The following is a 16,380-nucleotide window of genomic DNA, read 5'->3' on the forward strand; positions in this document are numbered from 1 at the left end:
TAAGCCCCTCACTTGCCTAAGAAGCACCAAAAGGCACTGGATAAACCTGGAGGAGCTTCTCAGCTAGAACCAAGCACTGCTTAGCAATTGTGTATCTCACAGAAACCACAAGATAAAGCTCTTGGTGCACCTAGACTTCTGTGTCTAGCATATTTTAAAATTCTAGTACTTTTCTGGATTGCAAATTGCCAGGCAGATACCTCCTAAGAAAGGCAAGCTTTCTAACTCTTCTATTAGTGTTTTCTTAACTGGCATAGACCTAAAGAGAAAATAAAGCTGTCTTAAGAGCAAAAGCAATTTTATTCGTGTCATAGTCTAACCCAAGAACACATCACAGGAGAAGCTCACAGAACTGTGAACCAGACAAATCCAGCCTGGAGTTTGGGAGGAGCTGGGTGGGACAAGATAATAGGAAGAGTGAATTTAAATATATTCAGGCCAAATGGGATCACTCAAAGGTAAGTAGCAGAAGATAAGAATTTTAAAACGTAACCATTGTTTCAGTGGTTTCAACGGCCTGCTGAGTCTTTCCATCTGAAATAGTAACAGGAGAGGGAGAACGGAGAGACAAATGGGCCCCATTTGCAGGACGCCCTTTCCACCAAACACCCTTAACTGCCATGGGGAGAATTGCAGGGATGATGAAGGATGGAGGTTGCTTACTGTTAGCTCTTCCGAGAGATGAGTAGAAGAGGACCTGGTTGCTGGCCTAAGCCACAGTCTCAGGGGGTCCCATTAAATGCCCTGCAGGGCAGTGTTTGGGGGATGGGATACTGGTGAAAGAGATTCACTGCCAAGAGGCTCCCTTTTTCATTTACTGGGTTCCTGGTTATGAAATCATGTTAGTTCTATCTCTATGCATGGAGTTGACCAGAAACCCAGGCCCTGCCCAGTGCCCTCGTAGCCAGCCTGCTCAAGAAGCTTTTCAATGGCCTGTGCTTGGATGTGTCCAGAGCCCCTGACTTGAAGCAGTCTGAGGAAGGCTCTCTGGACTGAAGCCCACATTAAGGTGCCCTGTTCCCAGAGGCTACAAGGCCACAGGCAGATTAGGCAGCTCCTCCCAGCAGTGCTAAAAATTGCCAAAGGGGGAAACCACGTGGGGAAGCACCTGGTACCTGCCAGCTACTGGGCATCCTCCTTTGCCCCATCCATTGAGGGCCTGGGTCTCTCTCTCTCTCTCTTTCTCTCACACACAGATACACACTAAAAATGATAATGCCAATATTAATGCTGATAACTAATTTCTTATTCTGCTTGATAATGAGCTCACTCTGCTTTGATCTTTGATTACATTACCTTAGCATTCTCACTATAGTTCTATAAAGAGGAACTACTATAGCCACTATTATTGTCATCTTGCAAATGAAATATTTGGAAATTGGAGTAAATTACTTAAAGTCATACAGCTAGAAAGTGGCAGAATTGGTTCATCAACCAGATTCTCTGACTCTATGCTTCCCAATCACAAAGGTATATAAGAATGAACTATCTTACTGCTCTCTGCTCAGTTTTGAAAAGGAATGGGAACTTGGAGGATTTTAAGTGCTTAGCATCCTATTTAAAGAGTAAAGACTGCTCTTTGGTGACGTTTCACCTCATAGTGTGACTATGGCTCAAAACCTAAAAAGTAAAAGACAACACAAGTCAAGGAGGATGCACCCCGTATTCTAAGCAAAAGAAAATCTCTCCTGCTTGGTTGCAAGGCAGCCAAGCATTATTGTTTAGATTGTCCACTGGCTGAAGGGGCAAGGGATGGGAATAAAATCCAGCCCATATTTGGCTCACCAAGGTAAGTGTCTTGGTGAAGGCCATATATACTCACAGAGAAGGACACCCTTTTCTAATTAGCATAAGCATCCTATGGCATGTGTGAGGCTGGGAGTAATTGTTTACAAAGAATTAAATTTGCTCTTTCCCAATTAAAACTGGGGATTCCCCAAGGTCATAGCATCCAATCTGAATGATCTTTACCTAATTCAGTGTTTGCCCTCTAGATTAATTCCTTAGAACCACCATTAATAGTACTACAAAGTAGGTGGCTTAAAACAATAGAAATATATGCTCTCTCAGTTCTGGAGGCCAGAAGTCTGAAATCAAGGTGTTAAGAGGGCCATGCTCCCTTTGAGGCTCTGAGTAGAATCTTTTCCTGCCTCATCTTAGCTGCCAATCTCAGCCTCCATCTTCACATGGCCTTTCCCCTGTGTGCCTTCACATCATCTTCCCTCTGTGTGTCTGATTCTGTGTCTCTTCTCCTCTTCTTGCAGGACATCAATCATATTGGATTAATGCCCACCCGATGACTTCATCTTAACTTGATTATATCTGCAAAGACCCTATTTCCAAATAAGGTCACATTCACAGTTTCCAGGGTAGTAGGACTTCAAAGGATCTTTTTGGTGGATACAATTCAACCCATAATCCCCTCCAACGTGTCATGGATAAAATGGGCATAAAGGAGCAGGTGAGTCAAAATCTATTCCTGATCCATTCTCTTTTGGGTTGCTGATAACTCTAAGATACAACTCTGTGAGAAAAAGGAGAAGAGCACGCCTAATATTGAGTTTATCAAGAAAAGTAATCTCTGGGGGCCAACTTGCTTTTAACTATAGTCAGTTAGTTGTTTGTTTGCAAAAGTAGTTAGATACTGCATTACTAAAGCCTACCCTATAGGTAACATCTCTGATGACTCTTGGGTCACCATGATAACGGTCCGCTGATCAATTTTTTCAGGAACTGAGAGTCGACTCCTTGTCCACTTCCGGCCGATTTAGACCACCGTCTCATTAACTGGGCCTGCAAGAATGACTGATAAATGAGCATTTGATGTCAGGGAGCTAAAAACTCCACCCTCAGATCATGGGAATGCCACCATTTTGTGAACATGCGTCCTATGAAGAGCCACGAAGCTGGACTAACTCACACAGATCATCAATTACCTCACTTCTCCTTACCTCCAATCATCTATTCCAACACTTCAGACCATCTTGCCCCCTATCCTGTAAACATCCCTGAGTCTCCATTTTCGGGAAGGCAGATCTGAGATTGATTCTCTTGCCTCCCTAAGCTGCCTTGTGATTAAATCCTTTCTCTTTGCAAACATCTTGTCTCAGTGATTGGCATAATCCTGCGGCGAGCAAAACAAACCTGGTTTGGTAAAAATTTTAACAGGAAAATGAAACTAGAAATGTTTATTTCACTATTTCCTCCTTGAGGAAAGGGGCAGTTGTTTCCAAATTTTAATGGACCAACTTGGAAAAATGGTGAAAGGTGGGACACGGTTCCTCCTTCCCCCAAGTTCATTTCTCCTGATAGCATTGTTATTTTTCAAAATGTGTGATCTATTATAGCAATTGGAGCATTTTGAGGAGGGAAAGTTTCATGCAGTGTTGATAAGTCATTGGCAGATCTAATCCCTTCCAGCTGGTATTCAAACCTGATGGAACGAATTTGCTGACATCATAATATCGATAATTTTTTCTAAGGCTTCACAGCCTAGTGTGGTGTCTCCTATCTCCATGAACACTTGAATCTCAGAGAGGCCAGAGGTAATTGAAGTGGGATGCTGTAGTGGCAGCACCAAGCATCTGAAATTTGGAATGATGTTGACAATGTTGAACTTGACGTGAGCCCTGTGCTCCTGGAAAACAGCTACGGTCAAAAAATCTACCCCTCCTCCCGATTTTTGTGTCTGGAAATGTCAAGAATTTAGCTAAGCTACTCTGTAGTATTGCTGCCTCAGCATCCATTTCATTTAACCAAATGGCTGTGGGGGCCTTAAACTGACACTAGCCACCTCATGCAAGTGCATGCCCTAGATAGCAGCCTACAGAGTCACAAGCAAATGTAAGTTCCTGATATGACCTCCCCAACAGTCTTTGTGATAACAATCTCCCCCACCTCCCAGGGCCTTCCCCTTCTGCCCCACCCCACTTAGATAAGACCTCTGTGGAACTTAACAATCCCCACCCCCCATTTTGGTTTGAATTCATCAATAGGGCCTTGGCCCAGGAACCCCTAAATACTCCACCCACTGACCCTAGTAAAGGCGTGTGCCCCAGGTCCTGCTTCTCTCTCTCTGCCTGCACCCTGCCTTGACCTCCCCTTGTGGTTCCTCAAGGCATGCTGTGTACTTCCTCCAGGACTTGTGAGTAATAAACTTCTCTATTTCAATTTCTCTTGTGGTCTTTTGTTAAACTGCAAATTTAATAAACACTCCCATATTACTTAGATAACACAAAGCCAAACACAGACCGTCCAAATTCCCATTCTGTGTCTCATAAATGGTTAGCTGAACTATTTGTCCCCACTGATCGATCAGAAGAAAATCCCTATAAATTTACCTTGACCAAATTTCTCTCCTTCCCCACAGGACTCTGAAATTTGACCTACCCCTAAGGTTAAACAAACACTGGAATGTCAAAAAATCCCTCTCAAAACTTGGCTGATGGCACAGATATTCCTGCTCAAATGTTGGATCTCATCACCTACTCCCCTCCTCTCCCACACCCAGTTAGTTCTTTGTAGCCTTGTTTACTCCTTATATATAACAGAAAAACCCTTTTCTGACTAATCTTGGAGACATTTGCAGATCTTATGATCAGAGCCATCTCTCAATTGCCATAGTCACCCCCCCCCATTGCAATAGTCCCCCTCCCTTACTGCAATGGTCTTTTTTTTTTTCAATTAAACTTTATTTTTCAGAGCACTTTTAGGCTTATAGAAAAAATGCACAGAAAGTACAGAGTTCTAATATACCTTCCCCCTCCACACCCTTACCCCTCCTACAGTTTCCACTGTTATTAACATCTTGCATTCCTGTGGTATATTAGTTCCAATTGATGAACCAATATTGATACATTATTACTAACTAAAGTCCATAATTTACATTGGGGTACACTCTTTGTATTGTACATAACATCGTGTATCTACCATTACACTATCATAAGAAAAGTCACTCCCCTAAAATTGCCCTGTGCTCCATCTATTCATCCATTCCCACTCTCCCTAAACCCCTGGCAACCACTGATCTTTTTACTATTTCTATAGCTCAGGTTTTTCCAGAACGTCATATAAGTGGAATCATATAGTATGTAGCCTTTTTAGATGCTTTCACTTAGCAATGTGCATGTAATGTTCCTTCATGTCTTTTCGTAGCTTGATAGCTCATTTCTTTGTACTGCTGAATGATATTCCATTGTATGGATGTACCACAGTTTATCCTCTCATCTGCTGAAGAACATCTTGATTGCTTCCAATTTGGGCAATTATGAATACAGCTGGTGTAAACATTTATGTGCAGGTTTTGTGTGAACATAAGTTTTCAACTCATTTGGGTAAATACCTTGCAGCAAAATTGCTGGATTATATGACAAGCCTATGTTTAGTTTTGTAAGAAGCTGCCACATTGTCTTCCAAAGTGGCTGCGCCATTTTGCATTTCCACCAGCAATGAATTAGAGCTCCTGTTGCTCCACATTCTCATCAGTAGTTGGTGTTGTCAGTGTTTTGGATTTTAGCCATTCTAAGAGGTGCGCAGTGATATCTCTTTGTTGTTTTAATTTGCAATTCTCTAATAATACGTGATGTTGAGCATCTTTTCATATGTTTATTTTCCATTTGCATATCTTCTTTGGTGAGGTGACTATTCAGATCTTTTGCCCATTTTTTTTAATTGGGTTTTTGTTTTCTTGTTGAGTTTAAAGAATTTTTTGTGTATTCTGGATACAAGTCCTTTAACAGATATTTATTTTGCATACATTTTCTCCCAGCTTGTGGCTTGTCTTTTCATTTTCTCAACAGTGTCTTTCACAAAGCAGAAGTTTTTAATTTTAATGAAGTTCTACTTATCAAGATTTTTCTTTCATGGATGGTGCTTTTGGTATTGTATCTAAAAACTTATAGCTAAACCCAAGGTCACTTTGATTATATCTCATGTTATCTCCTAGAAGTTTTATAGTTTTGCATTTATATTTAGGTCTATGATCCATTTTGAGTTAATTTTTGTGAAAGGTGTAAGGCCTGTGTCTAGATTCTTGTTTTTTGTTCTGTTTTGTTTTTGCATAAGGATGTTCAGTTGCTTCAACACTATTTGCTGAAAAAACTATCCTTTCTCCATTGAATTGCCTTTGCTCCTTTTTCAAAGATGAGTTGACTATATTTGTGTGGGTCTATTTCCTGGCACTCTTTTCTGTTCCATTGATCTATTTGTTTATTCTTTTGCCAATACCACACTGTCTTGATTATTGTAGCTATATAGTAAATCTTGAAGTAGGGTAGTGTCAGTCGTCTGACTTTGTTCTTCTTCCATATTGTGTTAGCTATTCTGGGTCTTTTGACTTTCTATAAAAACTTTAGAATCAGTGTGTTGATATCCACAAAATAATTTGCTGAGATTTTGATTGGGATTGCCTAGAATCTTAAATCAAGTTGGGAAGAACTGACATCTTAACCATACTGAGTCTTCCTGTCAATAAATATGGAAAATTTCCCCATTAGATCTCATTTGATCTTTCATCAGAGTTTTGTAGTTTTCCTCATATAGACCTTGTACATATTTTGTTAGATTTATACCTATGTATTTTTTTGGTGCTAATATAAATGGTTTGTGTTTTGAATTTCAAAGTCTAATTGTTCATTGCTGGTATATAGGAAAGCAGTCAACTTATGTATACTAACCATGTATCCTACAATTTTGCTATTATTGTGTATTAGGTCTAGGAGCTTTTTTATTGACTGCTTGGGATTTTCTACATAGAAATCATGTTATCTGCAAACAAAAACAGTTTCGTTTCTCCCTTCCCAATCTGTATACCTTTTATTTGATTTTCTTGTCTTATTGTATTAGCTAGACATTCTACTACAATAGCGATAGGAGTGGTGAGAGGGAACATCCTTGCTTTTTTCCTGATCTTAGAGGGAAAGCATCTAGTTTCTCACCATTAAGTTTGATAGTGACTAAATATGATGTTAACTATAGGTTTTTTGTATATGTTCTTTATCAAGTTGAGGAAGCTCCCCTCTGTTCTTAGTTTACTGAGAGTTTTTATAATGAATGAGTGTCGGATTTTCCTTTTCCTGCATCAGTTGATATGATCATGTGACTTTTTACCCCTTAGATTGTTGATGTGATAGAATACATTAATTGATTTTTAAATGTTGAACCAACACTACAAACTGGAAATAAATCTCATCTAGTTATGGTATATTATTCTTTTTATATGTTGTTGGATTCAATTTGCTAATAGTTTGTTGAGGATTTTTGCATCTGTGTTCATTAGAGATATTGATCTATAATTTTCCTTCCTGCTGCTGTCATTGTTTGCTTTTGGTATTAGGGGAATGCTGGCTCAGAGAATTAGTTAGGAAGTATTTCCTCTGCTTCTATTTTCTGAAAGAGATTGTAAAGCATTGGTATCATTTCTTTCTTAAATGTTTGGTAAAATTCACCACTAAAACCATCTGGGCCTGGTGTTCTCTGTTTTGTAAGGTTATTACTTATTCATTCAGTTATTTTAATAGATATAGCCCTACTCAGATCACCTCTTTCTCCCTCTGTGAGTTTTGATATTGTTTATTTCAAGGAATTCATCCATTTCATCTAGGTTATTTTTGCTTCACAGACGGGCCACAGGACATGGAGGGCAAGGAGAGACCAAAGAAAGAGACAAACCACTCCAGATTGGTGGGTGGCAGTCTTAATAAGCAAGAGAACTTACATACAAGGTTTGCCTTGGGTGGTTGCAAGACAAGTAGATCTCTGCACCCACCTGCTAGAAACCTAAAAGTTTACATAGAGGCCTAAACTGGGTTCAGTCACATGTACAGTCCAGATGGTCTCAACAACACATCTCTCTCTCAAGGCTATGTCCTTGAAACAACTCCTAGTGTGGGAATGGTGGGCAGAATGTACATTCCAAGGACAGGGGAGGGGGTAAGGAGCCTTCAATTGCCCAGGTACAACTCGGGGGTCAATTTGCTGTCACATCCTCTCAATGACCTCCTCCAACAGATATCAAAAATGTGGGGATAGAGCTGTTCATAATAATCCTTTATTATCCTTTTAATGTCCTCACAAAAGATATGAAGAATCTAAGCTCAAAGAACTTAAACAACTTACACAGCATCACAACTTACACAAAGAGTATGTGCTAATTTCATTTGCCATGAAGTCCTCAGGCTCTAGGTTCTTATTTGGAAGGTTTCTTCTCTTTTTCTGTATAAGTCAGGTTCCTAGAAGGAAACTGATGTCAAAATCAAGCTGAGCAATTGAAGAAAGTTGAATAAAGAGGTGGATTGAGTTTAGAGATAATAAGAGATGGTGTAATACCCTGAGGCTAGTATTGCACTAACCTAAAGAGGCAAGAGAAGGGAGAAGTTACAGGGACATAAAGAGAGAACTGTAAATAGCGGGTGAACTGACAGCAACTGTGGACTTCATTAGAGGAAAGTTCTGGAGGGTGGAAGCCCCAGAAGTAGATGTTTGAGAATACTGCTCCCTCTCGCTGATCTCCTGTTATGTTTCCTTTTGGCCAAACCCACTGGAAGCCAAAGACAGTGGACATCATTGATGTATACAAAGGTGGGTGGAGAAGGATGAAGAACGGATCTGAAGGGGAAAATGGAAACAATCTGGTACTGATTCCATGATCTTAGGACACACACATTACTTGATTTTCAGAAATGCATGGTCAAAAGCAAACTCTTAAAGATGGAGGAGAAAGAAACACAAAGAAGTAAATGAAAATAAAACATTTTGGTGTATATCTTCCCTAAGAAGCAAACTTATAAAACCATTCTCATTTGTCACTACCAAATTTTTAGCCTGCCTAAATCTGTGCCCTTAGCCTGCCTTTCCTTCCATAATTTGGAAGAATTATCCCTATTGTAGGAAAAAAAAAAGAGTCAAGCATCACAATTTTGTTCTGGTTTACATTGTATTTCACCTACTCAAGGACTTCTTTCCAGTAATTATCAGCTCCCTTTGTATCATCAGTTTTTCCATCCTTACTGAATCACTCCCATCAGCATATGAACACTCATTAATATCATCCAGTTTCAAAAATAATCTCCTCTTATCTATCTCCAGCTATACCCACCCAAGTTTTTGCTTTTACAGTGAAATTTCTTAGAGGGATTGCCTCTTCACTTCTTGTTTTCTCCTCAAATCATTCCAAATGATTATTTCCCTCTTTCAGTCTTGACGTTTACCTCTTACAAAAGTCACCAATCACCAACATGTTGCCAAACCCAGTGGTCACTTTTATGACTCATTTTAGCTCTTTCTCAAGAACTAATCTCACCACTTCCTCTTTGAAACATTTTTTACTGGTTCTTAGGGTAGCACCACCATCTGGTTTTCTTCTCGCCTCACTGGCCACTCCTCAGCCTCCTCTGCTGCTTCTTATCCTCTATCCAATCTCTGAAAGTCACTGTGCCCCAAGGCTCTCTCTGGGCATGCCCTCTCTTCTACACCTACACTCTTTCTATAGGTAATGGCATTCAGACCCTAGGCTTTCAGAATTTCCTGTATGGTCAGGACTGCCAGATTTATCACTGCAGCCTTGACCTGTGAACTCTAGACTCATCTATCCAACTATTACCTCAACAGCTTCACTTGAAAGTCCAGAAGGCATCTCAATTTATTCCGAAACAGAACTCTTGACTTCTTCCATAAACATATTTCTCCTATTGTCTTCCACAACACAATAAGCATTACTACTGTCCAATAAATTGCTCAAGCCAAAAACTACTATAATCCTCATTTCTCTCCTTACCCTATACTGCAAATCCAATCATCAGCAAATCTTTTTGACTCTACCTTCAAAAACATACTCCAAATCTGTTCACTTCTCTCAATCACTTCTGCTATCACACTAGTCCTGGCCTCCACCACTCCTTGCCTGAATCACAGCAATAGCTCCCTAACTGGTCTAGCAGTTTCCACACTTGACTTCCTAAAATCCAACCTTCATACAGCAGCCAGAATGATTCTGTCCAAATATATACAAAATTAAGTCACTCCTCTGCTTACACTCTCTCCGACACACACCCCTGCCCATTGCTTCTTATGTCACTTAGAACAACATCCATGTTCCTTATCCTATCCGACAGGCCCCATGTGATCTGATCCTGTCTAATCCTCAGACATATCTCACGTGACCCTCCTCGTGCATCAGCCACATCAGCTTCTTTTTCTTAAACAAGCCAAGTTCATTCCTGCCTCAAGGCCTTTGCAATTGCTCTTCTCACTGATTGGAAAGGTGCCCCCAACCCCCAGATCTTTGAAGATCGAGTTCTTTCTTTCTTTTCTTTTTTTTTTTTTTTTGTGAGGAAGATCAGCCCTGAGCTAACATCCATACCAATCCTCCTCTTTTTGCTGAGGAAGACCGGCCCTGGGCTAACATCCATGCCCATCTTCCTCCACTTTATATGGGACACTGCCACAGCATGGCTTGACAAGCAGTGCCTCGGTGCATGCCCGGGATCCAAACCTGGGCCGCCAGCAGCGGAAAATGTGCACTTAACTGCTACGCCACAGGGTCGGCCCCGATCTAGTTCTTTCTTACCATTTAGGCTGCAGCTTAAATATGTCCTCCTCAGAGAGTCTTTTTCAAACTACACAACTTAAAGTAACTCTAGCTCCTCCCTGATCACTACCAAATACTCAGGCAGATCCAGACCAATACACTCAGTTTTAATTTCATCAGGACAGCAGTAATCATGACTGGGTAGTGTCATACAAGGATATTTTCTTCTATGGTCCCATATTTTGAGTTTATTGTTGTCTTCTCCCACTGGAATGTGAACTGCAAGAGAGTAAAGACCTGTCTGTCTACTTTGTTGCTTTATCCCTACTGCCTAAGATGACACCTGGCCCAGTATTTATTGAACAAGTGAATGAGAGAGATATAGATAGATACATAAATTCATTTATTTGATCAACAAACATTATGGATATGTATATGTACATACACACACACTAATATTTGTCCATATTTCAAATACTTGTTTAACAAGTGAATTATATTTACATAGCTGCTATCCATCACTTTAGACTACTAGTTAAGAGTGTAAACTTTGAAGCCAGGCTGCCTAGGTTCAAATTCTACCTCTGCCACTTAATAAACTATATGACCTTGAACAAGTTACTTAATGTTCCAGCTGAAAATTGGGGATAATAATACTCCTGCCCTATAGGGTGTTGTGTGGGTTATGTGAGTTAATACATGTAAAGCCCCTCGGACAGTGCCTGGCACATAATTAGTGCTCAATCGATGTTGGCTCTTGTTTTTATTATCATTATTTATCTTCTATTATATTTTACACATGACAGAACACACGATAGCCTGCATTTGTCTTAGCCATAGAGCTTGATCGTCTCCTCATACCAATTAATGTGCTTCTGCATGTTTGATAAACACCTTTGAACTACAAAACTGCTATTGGTGAGAAGGGAGCACACTGTGTACTTTAGGAGGTGAAAGAATTCAAAATCATTATAAAACAACTTAGATTCAAATATAACATTGAAAATCAAAATCATATTTTGGGCATAGAGTGAAATTGTGAGCTCTTCCTCTTTACTGATAACTGTGCTCATCTTCCTTGGGGATGCTCACTTGCCAAAAGCTAATGCTTCTCTCTCACCCTCTTCCCCTTTCCTTCTCCTCTTCCTGCCTCTGCCTCTGCCCCTCTTGCCCCCTGACTGATATGCATGCATTTAGAAAGACTGGCAGGAAGTTGAGTCAACTGTTCAGTGAAATCTAGGAGTGAATCTAATCTGGGTGGAAAGAAGTGGTCTCTTGCACATAGGTTGGTCTGGCTAGGACTGCTGAGTAAATCTTTAGTCAGTGTTGTTCAGATTGAGTGCCAGCTTCCCATATTAGCATCAAGAATTTATCCTTCTCCCATGTCTGTTCCATCAGAAAATATCCTCTCACCAATTCCTCTGAGACACCTTGAAATAGCATGCAAAAGAGGCCATGAGACCCACGGCTTAGGTTACCAGCATGTGAGGGTGGCTGAAGGGCTGTAAAGTTGCTCGTCTTCTCCGTGTCTAACCTCTTCTCAGAAGTGGTCAAATGGCCATGCTCCAAAGCTGCCGCTTTGTACATCTGCTCACTCACATCCCATGTGTTCACTTTTCTTCTCCTACAGTGAAATCACCAAACATTCCTTGGAAAATATCTTGCCACTGCTGAAATGCCCTTTTATCTGGTATTTACATGATGAAGACAGTTCCTTTGGATTATTTAGAAGACAGAGTGTGTGATCAGGCAGAATTTTCAAAGACTGAATTCAAAGCTATCATGTACAATCTGTTTGCCTGTTATACACCTCGGAGGCCAGAACAAGGGGGCTCTCAATACTCACACCAAGCAGACCAGTTTATCCTGCATGAGCAGGCCCGCCAAGGCAAAATCAGAAATCTAGTGGCCAACTATGCAGGTCTTCTATTATATGGGCATACTTTCAGAAGCATAGGCTTATACCAACAAGGTGGGAAATCTTCGCAAGAAGTTTGCAAGCTCCTATAGAATTGAATGCCCTCAGATTGACTATGAAGGATGGGTGCTTTTTAAATGGGGAGAAAAGTATTATGAACAGGCTAAGGTGTACTTCGAGAAGGCTCTGGAAAAGAGACCCACCAATGCAGAGCTCTCCTTAGGATTGGTGATCACAGTCTATCATCTGGATGACAAAGCATCAACAGAGAACACCATTCGCCCTCTGAGTCAGGCCATCCAGCTCAGTCCTGACAACCACAGTATATGAATGTTCTCCTAGCTCTCACTCTTCAGAAGATCAAGAAGGAAGTAGAAGGACAAAAGCTAGTGGAAGAGGCCTTGAAAAAAACACCGTGTCCAACAGATGTACTCTGCAGTGCAGCCAAATCTTACCAAATTAATGGTACACTGGACCCAGCTATAGAATTACTTTAAAAGGCTTTAGAATCAGGGCCAAACAATGCCTACCAACATCTCCAGACTGGATGCTGCCACAGAGCAAAAACCAGACAAAGAGAGAGGTCAAGAAAGTGCTCAACTAATGAGGATGAAGAACCACAGAAATAATGACAAATGCTTTGGATCACTTTAGGTAAGTTGTTGAATTGAATGTTCACCTCCCCCGTGCCGGCTTGGACCTTGCCTGCCTCTATGTCATGACAAGTCAGTAGGATGAGACGGAGTATTACTTCCAGAAAGAATTCAGTAAGGATCTGACTCCAGCAGAGAGACAAATGCTCCGTGTGCGGTACAGCAACTTCCTGCAGGACCAGAGGATGTGCAATAACACTGCCATCCGCCATTATCTGGAGGGCTTGAACAGAAAGGGGACAGTGACTGAGAAGGAATAACTGATCATAAATTTAAGAAGAACTGCCAAGAAATAACTCTCTGAAAAGGCCTCAGACGCTATGGGTTGGCAACTCTCCAGATTCATTCGTGAACTGATAGAAAAGGGCACCCAACAGCTGACGGCTCGGAGAGAGGACTGGATGCCTGCTGGACGATCCAGCCTCAGACCCTGGCCGATTTGTCCCCCTGCATCTCAGGCTGGGAAGGGCAGTAAGGAAATGGTAGAGGGTACAGGTGGGGCCCACCTCCCAAGAGCAGAAGGCCCTAGAAAGAGTGTATAACCAGGCTTCTGAGCTTCAGAGAGAGAAGAGAGAGCGCAAGAGAGAAGGGTAGGAGGCCTGGTTTGGTGTTCACGAAGGGGAGGGAAATGGGGATTCAGAGAAGCCGCAACTCACAGGAGCAGGGTCGAATGGCGGGGCTTTTCATTTTGCTGCCTCCTTTTCCAGGTTCCGAAAATTCTCTCATCTAGATCTGGAAATTCAGAATCACTTTTGCTCTGGCCTATAGATATTTTGAGCAAAAGCTCCTTTGAGGGAAAGCACTTGCTTTGGGACTACGTGATTCTGGCTTATGCTCAGCTTGCATCCTCCAGATGCCCAGCTGTCACCCAGGGCATTGCACACGGCCTGGCACACAATAGACACTCCATATTTGCTGAGTGAATAGAATGCCTCTGATGACTGGGCCTCTTTCCTTGCTCCTTAAACTCCAAAATGAATTCCATATAAATCAAAGTTTTCAATGTTTAAAAAATAGAAATAGTGAAATTACTACAAGAACTCTCGAGAAAATTTTTTAAATCGTGAGGTCTAGAAGTTGTAAGTATGAAATGAAACACATAAGGCAAAAAATATTAATTAATTCAACTACATTAAAAACATATTGCATGAAAGAGACCTTTAGAAAGTCAAAAGGTGATGACAAACTTAAAAATACTATTTCAACACAGTAGTAGGTTAAAAGATTAACTTCCTCAATGCTGAAATAGTTCCTGTTATCAATAAGGAAAAATCAACTCAGTGGAAACATGGGCAAAAGTCAGGAACAGACAGGAAATGAAACTCACTTTAAACCTGTGAAATGATTGTCAATGTCATTCCTATTTAGAGCAAAGCAAATCAACACTACAAGGGAGGCCATCTCAGGTCAATAAAGAAAACACCTTCCCTAAGAGTGTGCTAGCAAGGATGTGGGTAAACAGGCTCTATTGTGCATTGCCATTGAAATGGTCAAGTGTATAGATGGAGGGAATGTGTTGCTGGCCATTAAGTGTACATGAATCTTTACCCCAGTGATTCCACTCTTATTAATTTACTCTGTGTATGCATGCGAAGACATGTCCATGGATATTCATGAAGCTTTGCTTATAATAACAAAGGACTGAAAATTCAAATATCCATCATTAGGGGCTTCATTTATTCAATTTTAATATTTCATACATAGAACAACCATGCAGCTATTTTAAAAAATAATAAGGCAGGGGCCAGCCCCGTGGCTTAGTGGTTAAGTGTGCGCGCTCCACTACTGGCGGCCCAGGTTCGGATCCCAGGCGTGCACCGATGCACCGCTTGTCCAGCCATGCTGAGGCTGCGTCCCACATACAGCAACTAGAAGGATGTGCAACTATGACATACAACTATCTACTGGGGCTTTGGGGAAAAAAAAGGAGGAGGATTGCCAATAGATGTTAGCTCAGAGCCGGTCTTCCTCAGCGAAAAAAAGAGGATTAGCACGGATGTTAGCTCAGGGCTGATCTCCCTCACAAAAAATAATAATAATAAGGCAGTTCCAAAGTTAGAAATATAGAATACTATCTCTGAAATATATTAGAAAATAAAAAATAGAAGTACAGAAGAGTATGTACAGCATGCTAACATTATTCAAAAGAAGGAAGGAAGGAAGGGCCAGAGGGGAAAGAAAATAAAAGCATATCACAAGGATGTATAGACTGTTTGGGGAAGGCTATATTCCTTCCGGAGTAGCCTCTAAAGAGGGAACTGGTTATCTGGGAGTCTGTATGGGAGGAAAGCTTACTTTCAACTGTATATCTTTTTGAATTTTAAATTTGATACCAAGAGCAAATATTACATAATAAAATAAAGTAAGTAACAAAACGAATTCAAAACAAAGATTGTCAGGCCAGAATGCTCTGACCACCCCACTGTGTCCAAATAGTTCCTACTGTGTGCAAACCACACTAATCAGCGTTTGAAAATCTCTGCACATAACCAACTAGTCTCTATTTCCAGGTCCTTCCCCATGCCTGAATCTCTACCACCACCACCACCCACTCACCCCACCTCAAACATACACAAAATATTCTCCAACTCTTTTCCCCAATCCATAATTTTGTTCATCAAAATTGATTTTTGAAAATTGAACTGCCTCCTGGAAGTTTGCTCTGACCACTCTCCTCCATCTGTCTTAATCTCCTCTGGCTCTTTTGCCATCAGTATTAGGAAATTTACTTTTTGTGCAACAAACTTTTCCTGGGCTTCCAGTGGAAATAATGTGATAAATGAGAGTGTACCAAAATGAAAGGCACACATCTTTAACAATTCACACTGTAATATGGTGCTTCTGTTGACAGCACACACAACATCAGTTGTCTCATGTCCCAGTTATAGCTTCATCAATTCCACGTGCTTTCCAGTTTTGAAGAGCTTTCCTCCCTGTTGTTAGATGTCTGAAAGTTTAATCTTGCAATCAGATTAGGAACTTCCGAAAGGCAGAGACCAGGGTTTTTATTTCATAGTGATAAATACCTGTCCTGATACTGAGGGGCAATTTTAGTCTGCGTTGCTTGGCCTGGCATGAGTATGGGGGTCTCTACCTGTAGCCCTTTAGTAAGTACAACAGGAGTCTAAAGAAAGGTGGAAAGTCTGGTTGGAAACTGTGAAAAACCCTAGAAGCTTTGCTTCCAGAGACCCGGTGAGGCAGCTAAGAGAGGTGGAAATATTCCTACTGTCAACTTCAGAAAAAATCCAGAATTCATATACATGCAGAGAACACATAAACATTCC

The 16,380-nt window shown here is 40.9% G+C and overlaps 1 protein-coding gene across 1 annotated transcript in view; it reads left to right on the forward strand.

Moving 5' to 3' along the window:
* The window catches only part of LOC131407237 (interferon-induced protein with tetratricopeptide repeats 1B-like), a 62,857-nt gene that overhangs the window by 24,783 nt on the left and 21,694 nt on the right, over positions 1 to 16,380 (forward strand). The window contains 1 exon segment of the mRNA XM_058543500.1: positions 2,265 to 2,461. The gene's annotated coding sequence lies outside the window, so the exon portion shown is untranslated.

This window comes from Diceros bicornis, chromosome 6 (genome assembly GCF_020826845.1).
Source record: "Diceros bicornis minor isolate mBicDic1 chromosome 6, mDicBic1.mat.cur, whole genome shotgun sequence".
NCBI lineage: Eukaryota > Metazoa > Chordata > Mammalia > Perissodactyla > Rhinocerotidae > Diceros > Diceros bicornis.